The 6,922-nt window shown below is 31.7% G+C and overlaps 1 long non-coding RNA gene and 1 other non-coding gene across 4 annotated transcripts; both read right to left on the bottom strand.

Annotated features, from left to right (window-relative positions):
- Positions 1 to 293: 293 nt before the first annotated feature.
- On the bottom strand, positions 294 to 2,098 carry LOC121131630 (small subunit ribosomal RNA). Its single transcript, XR_005869126.1, has one exon. It is a non-coding gene; the product is annotated as a small subunit ribosomal RNA (ribosomal RNA).
- An 807-nt stretch (positions 2,099 to 2,905) lies between these two features.
- LOC121131591 (uncharacterized) lies at positions 2,906 to 6,607 on the bottom strand. Of its 3 annotated transcripts, none has more exons than XR_011784262.1 (5): positions 6,241 to 6,607; positions 5,873 to 6,180; positions 4,742 to 4,911; positions 4,534 to 4,681; positions 2,906 to 4,321 (listed from the first exon to the last, which is right to left on the bottom strand). It is a non-coding gene; the product is annotated as an uncharacterized lncRNA (long non-coding RNA). The 3 variants fall into 3 exon arrangements; XR_005869088.2 differs by having other exon boundaries at positions 2,906 to 4,324; XR_011784261.1 differs by having other exon boundaries at positions 2,906 to 4,324; positions 5,084 to 6,180.
- Positions 6,608 to 6,922: the final 315 nt, after the last annotated feature.

Genomic DNA, 6,922 nt, shown 5'->3' on the forward strand with positions numbered 1-6,922 from the left:
ACTTCATTTATTTCAATTTAAAAGAAAAAGAAAAAAAAAACGAAGCAAAAAAACAAAAACTTATTAGAACTGAAATTCGAAAAATTCAGGGAGCAAGATGAGGCGAATCCTACTTATGCAGTAAATTTCAACACTGCACCTCAACACTATTAATCATTCGAATTTTTTGCCGATTTAACAATGACACTCAGATCATTGAAGGCTAGATTGCTTAGTTTTTCATTGAAAAAAAATAATCAATGAAGAACCTTGCTGTTTTTTGAATTTTTCATTTAATAAAAATGAAAACTCGTTAATGATCCTTCCGCAGGTTCACCTACGGAAACCTTGTTACGACTTTTACTTCCTCTAAACGCTCAAGTTTGGGAGTCTTCTCGAACAACACTGAGAGGTTGCCCTCCAGAGGTTCGATCCAAATACCTCACTAAAACGTTCAATCGGTAGTAGCGACGGGCGGTGTGTACAAAGGGCAGGGACGTAATCAACGTAAGCTTATGACTTACGCTTACTGGGAATTCCTGGTTCACGGGGAATAATTGCAAGCCCCGATCCCTACCACGAAGGGGGTTCAACGGGTTACCCGAACCTCTCGGCCAGGGAAAACACGCTGATCCCTTCAGTGTAGCGCGCGTGCAGCCCAGAACATCTAAGGGCATCACAGACCTGTTGCTCAATCTCGTGTGGCTAGACGCCACCAGTCCCTCTAAGAAGAAAAGTTAACGCAAAAAAAAAATGACGTTAACTCTATTTAGCAGGACAGAGTCTCGTTCGTTATCGGAATTAACCAGACAAATCACTCCACCAACTAAGAACGGCCATGCACCACCACCCACCGAATCGAGAAAGAGCTCTCAATCTGTCAATCCTTCCAGTGTCCGGGCCTGGTGAGATTTCCCGTGTTGAGTCAAATTAAGCCGCAGGCTCCACTCCTGGTGGTGCCCTTCCGTCAATTCCTTTAAGTTTCAGCTTTGCAACCATACTTCCCCCGGAACCCAAAAGCTTTGGTTTCCCGGAAGCTTCCCGCAGAGTCGTAAAAATAAACAACTGCGGATCGCTAGCTGGCATCGTTTATGGTTAGAACTAGGGCGGTATCTGATCGCCTTCGAACCTCTAACTTTCGTTCTTGATTAATGAAAACATTCTTGGCAAATGCTTTCGCAGTAGTTAGTCTTCAGACGGTCCAAGAATTTCACCTCTGTCGTCTGAATACTAATGCCCCCGACTGTCCCTATTAATCATTAAGTCGATTTCCGAAAACCAACAAAATAGAAACGACTTCCTATTTCATTATTCCATGCACTAATATTCAAGCTTTTAAAAGCCTGCTTTGAGCACTCTAATTTTTTCAAAGTAAACCCGACAGTATCCCGAGACACCCTTTGAAAGGCACCATCGAAACCTCTGTCGAAAAACGCGAGACAAGACAGCAGTTACATCAAACAAGATGAACCCCTCCTTACTCACCGAAATCCAACTACGAGCTTTTTGACCGCAACAACTTTAATATACGCTATTGGAGCTGGAATTACCGCGGCTGCTGGCACCAGACTTGCCCTCCAATTGTTCCTCGTTAAAGGATTTAAAGTGTACTCATTCCGATAACCGGGCCTCGGATGAGTCCGGCTTCGTTATTTTTCGTCACTACCTCGGTCTTCGACCATTGGGTAATTTGCGTGCCTGCTGCCTCCCTTAGAAGTGGTAGCCGTTTCTCAGGCTCCCTCTCCGGAATCGAACCCTGATTCCCCGTTACCCGTCAAAACCACTGTGGGCGTCTATGCCACAGTCGACAGTTGATAGGGCACACCTTAGAAGGATACGTCGCCGGCGTAAAGCCATGCGATCTGCAAATGTTATTCAGAGTCACCAAGTTTTTAAATTGGTTTTGATCTAATAAAAGCATCCCTCACGTAAGTTCGGGATTTTTTCGCATGTATTAGCTCCAGAATTACCGCAGTTATCCAAGTAACTGAGAATATCCAGTATATTAGGTGTGATTTAATGAGCCATTCGCGGTTTCACCTTAATTAGGCTTGTACTTAGACATGCATGGCTTAATCTTTGAGACAAGCATATGACTACTGGCAGGATCAACCAGGTAACTTTTCTTTTTAGAAAAATCAATTTCATATCAAATACGAATATTTCATACTACATTGACCGTTCAGATTCTATTCATTCCCCCCATATGATAACATACAAAGGAAACAAAAATAAACCCTATTCAAAAAGACAAAGTTTAAAAAACATCAAGACTTTTAAATGTCCGTCAAATGATTCAGATTTCTCTTTCAGCATTTTTTAAAAACATTCTTTATCGAGATATTATTTCACTTCGTTAGATAACAAAGCCTTCAAACTTATTTTTTAACAACCATTGGAGCTAAATAGCCTAAAATATTAGACTCCACTCCTCGTGAAATGGAAAAAAAAAAAAAACAAGTAAAACATGAGAGAGTATTTTGAAGGGAAAAAGAGATTTCAAAACAGGTTAAGAAGACAACGTTAAAACATTGAATACCCCCCATCTTTATGTCCTCCTTTATCACTTCTTCTCTCACATATAACCTACCTTTTCTTCTTAAATATTCTTTTTCTTTTTATAGAATATATAAACCAGTATTTAATATGTTTGAGAAAATAAAGGCAGGCCCACAAGAGCGCGCCTAATTAAAAAATAGAAAATGAAAAAAAAAAAAAAGGGAGAAATGTATGAAAAAAAGGAATAAATATTTATATTTTATAGAAAAAACTATAATAATACTATTTATTAAATACTTAATAATCTAATATTAATTAATTAATGTACAAAAATTATTATATATATTATAAAAAATTAATATTTTAATATCTTCATCAAATTTATTTCTTTCAAATCCTTTTATTTAATAAATAATCAAAACAATAATTTAAATTAAATTAAGATCATTATAATATATTAAGAGAATTAATTTATATCAACAATATTATCCAAAAAATAACAACAACAAAACAAAAAGATATAGTACAAAAAACCAAAATAACTTGCATATGTATGGAAATATTACTATACCTCATAGAACATATGAAAGTGAGTCAATCACCACGTAAAAGAAGTGATACACAAAAAAATACCATTGATCCCAATGGTTTTAAATCGTCCCATACAAAGTAATACAGTTTTGAAATTTCCAGATACTGCAAATTCTAAATTTTCTGTCATATGGTTACATAATGCAAAGTTACTTTAAATGAATAAAACTACTTCTAAAAGTTGTTGATTTAAGGTAATTATTATTACTGAAATGTGTCTCTAAACCAATTTGTACAAGACGAAAGAACTTATTCTAGACCAAAAGTTACAAATCACTTATAAGTGAGATGTCACAACTAATGATTACAAGCTAAATACAAATTATTTAATATTTATGTAAATTAAACAAGATAAAATAAACTTTCACTAATCTGCAACCACAATTTAATTATTTACAATAAATAATAATGTCACGTTAAATTTAATAATTAAATAGCTAAACAAGAATAACCTTGTAGTATGTCCGAGTTGTTATACATACATAATTTTAAGCAAGTCAATTTCGTTATATCAAAACAATTTAAAATAGATTTATAATACAAATAGATAATATAAAAATTAAAATATTATCTTCTAGGTCAAGGCTAATTCGGGGTAAGAATAATAAAATGAACTCTTTATTTTCAAATTTCGACGAAGACTTTCAAACTCAGTAATTAAGATGTTTTTAAAGACGATTTATTTAGATGAAAAGGTTTTATTAAATTAAGTGGGAGATTATGGGTTTGTTTTCTGAGAATGAATAACTCCCATTATACTTCTACTATCAGGAGGGAAACTATGTTCAAATTAAAAATATGATCATATTTATTCTAAATAAATGTGGAATTTATTTAGAGATACCTTAAAAAAATTGAATATTATTTTATAACAGATCGTTTTTAAATATAAACCTTTTCATTCTAATATTTCAAATTAATATTAAATATGCACACAAAAAAAAATTTAACTAATAATAACCAATATAAAAGTAGAAAAAGAAACACGTGGGAGAGAAAAAAAAGAAAGAAATATTTTCATTGGCTATTATTAAATTCCTTTTAATATACTTTATTTTCATTGGCTATTAATAATTCCTTTTCATATACTTTATTTTCATTGGCTGACAAATAATCAGCTACATCTTCATGCTCAATGAGGGAAATCCAGTGTTGAATGGCCATGTTAAAAAATAAGAAACCGAAAATCAAGATGGTAACCATGACAGTGCCATTGAAGAATGTTTTGGAGGAGAGATAGAATATTGCCCATCTGCTACAATCACGTGTGAAAAACAAAAATACATGGTCCATTATTAAAGGTTCGTATGGCAAAATGACACATGAATATTATAGAAATAATATATATATTTTAATAAATATTGAATTAAGTTATTTTTACAACAAATAGCACAGGTGATATATGTGTTTCAATAAAAATTATAACATTTTGTATATTTTATTTATAATTGTTTCAATACTTACCATCATAAATTTCATTAAATAAGTGAATATTGACTTTGATCACAGCTTCAATCTCCGATCAATAATTTCATGTTGATTCAATTCATTATGGACTGTTCAAACTATCTCAAAATATATCTTAATAAGTCTCCTATGAGTTGTGATGAATCTGAAATACAATATATAAATAAATGTCATTTCATATTTAAATAAGATATTAAAGCCATACCCATAGGCATGATAATATAAGTATGCTTCACAATTTGGTACATAGTTTGATCAGTACGTTCTCCCTGATTACTTAGAGGGAATTCAATTTATAATAGCATTCATATAACACTATTTCCAAAGGAAATCTTCAAAATTCGATAAACAAATCAAGCCAATATTAAAGCATATCTGAAATAAAACATAAAAATAAATGTCATTGTATATTAATTAATAATATGATATTTATTAAAAATATTGATAAATGGAATATTCATATCTCATGAGTTTGAATTTACTCCAACTACTATTTACAAGACCCTTTCCAAATAGACCTTTCTTTCCCTTCTTAATAATTATTTACCTTTCATAAATTTATATTTCTTTGACAGACCTTTAATCCACTTGATTGATTGTGTTTAGATATCATATATAAAATTTTTGTAGATTATTCTCATGTAGTTAGGAGAAAGTTCCAAGTCCAAAAAGAGTCCTAAGTCTTTGGTGGTTAGTTTCAAGTCTTCATTTATAAATCAAACACTTTCAATATCCGAATTTATTTCTAGCTCATTTCAAGTCTTATACATAAGTTATAGTTTTTTTAGCTTCTCCATCACTTTTTATTCATACATTACTTTGGCTTACAAAATATATCACTGATTTGATTAATTTTTTTAACTTAAAGACCTCAGAACTCATAGTTGGATTGAGTTAAGAATCCAATGTTTCCTTTCTGAGTAGGCCTATTACCAAATAGGTCACGTATTAAATTTGAGTCAAATCTACTTCCTTTTAGTTCTTTTTAGTATAATGACCAATATATATTTATAAAAATATCAGTTCTTGATTTTTGGACAAAGAATTGGAAAAATCTTGTTAACATATCACTGTACTAAATAAATTATAAGCTTATAGGGAACAATGCAAGAATGGGCTCATAATTTGAAATAATTTGGGCTTTTTCTTTTATAAAGAAAGATTGATACAGACATTTATAATGTTTACTCTGTATCTGCTATCCAAACAAAATGTCTTGTTATATATAAAAAAAAACATTTTCATATTACATTTTCCAAATAGTAAGTAGGTATATAATTATATCTTAAGCATTAATATATATAATTCTATATTAAAACAGAACTTGAAACAATACCTTAATCTTCAGAAGAAACAAAACAAATACAAAGTGGACAGAAAGACGTATTAGGCATCATAAATAAATGAAGAGAAATGTCTCTAATAATGATAGGCATCAAGGAAGGAATGATATAGAATCTTGATGAGTGTATTCACTGCAGGGATGGCTCCAACGTTGCTTGAGTTAAAAATAAAGATAGTCAGTTAACAGGAAGCCTTGCTCTTGTGATTCATAGAGAGATGTCGAACTTTAAACTTATGATTGGCATAAGACAGGATAATAACTACATTCATGGTTTTTTCATTAACATGGTACACCTACAACTATGTAAGGAATAAAAAAATGAATGATAATAAATCAATAATATAATAAATGATCAATACCGGTCGAGTATGTAAGATAAAATCCTTCTCCAGTCGATCATCAATACCTCTTTTTAAAAAAGCTATTTCAGAGTGAGTCTGTAACCAAACGTCTTGTCCATGACCATCTTCAACACTTTCTTCCTAAAATCTTCATGTAAGAATGTTCCCAGAAATGACTTCAGTGTGTGGTTTCGGGACATTTAATATAAAGGGAGAACGGATGGATTTGAAACGTATCCTCTTTCAGTTGAAGTAGGGGAAGCATATCCTCACCGATAAATAGCTTTGAATACATGATCAGTGCCCCGTATCAAATGTAATGAGTAAATTAATATTCCACAAGGAATCCTGGATGAAGTAAATAGGTTGAAGAATAATAAACAATAGCTAGATAAATAAATACTCATTTGGTAGTTTGGCATAGTAAGGCAGAAGTACATTAAAATCTTTAATTTAGCTTGAGAAATAGATATCAACGTCAGCTAAAGGAAAGCAGATGATTGATCTACTTTATATTACGTCATCATATTTGAATATAATTCTAATTATTTCCACAGTTGGGAGTAGTACTATCCAATCATAAATGTATTAGCCTGTTACCTAAAATATTAGGAATAGTCTATTTACTGACGTCATAAATTAGATAATAACTAATGATAGACGACATTTTGGGGGCTCATAATTAATATTTTTACTGCAA

Source organism: Lepeophtheirus salmonis, unplaced genomic scaffold, assembly GCF_016086655.4.
Source record: "Lepeophtheirus salmonis unplaced genomic scaffold, UVic_Lsal_1.4 unplaced_contig_8809_pilon, whole genome shotgun sequence".
Classification (NCBI taxonomy): Eukaryota; Metazoa; Arthropoda; class Copepoda; order Siphonostomatoida; family Caligidae; genus Lepeophtheirus; species Lepeophtheirus salmonis.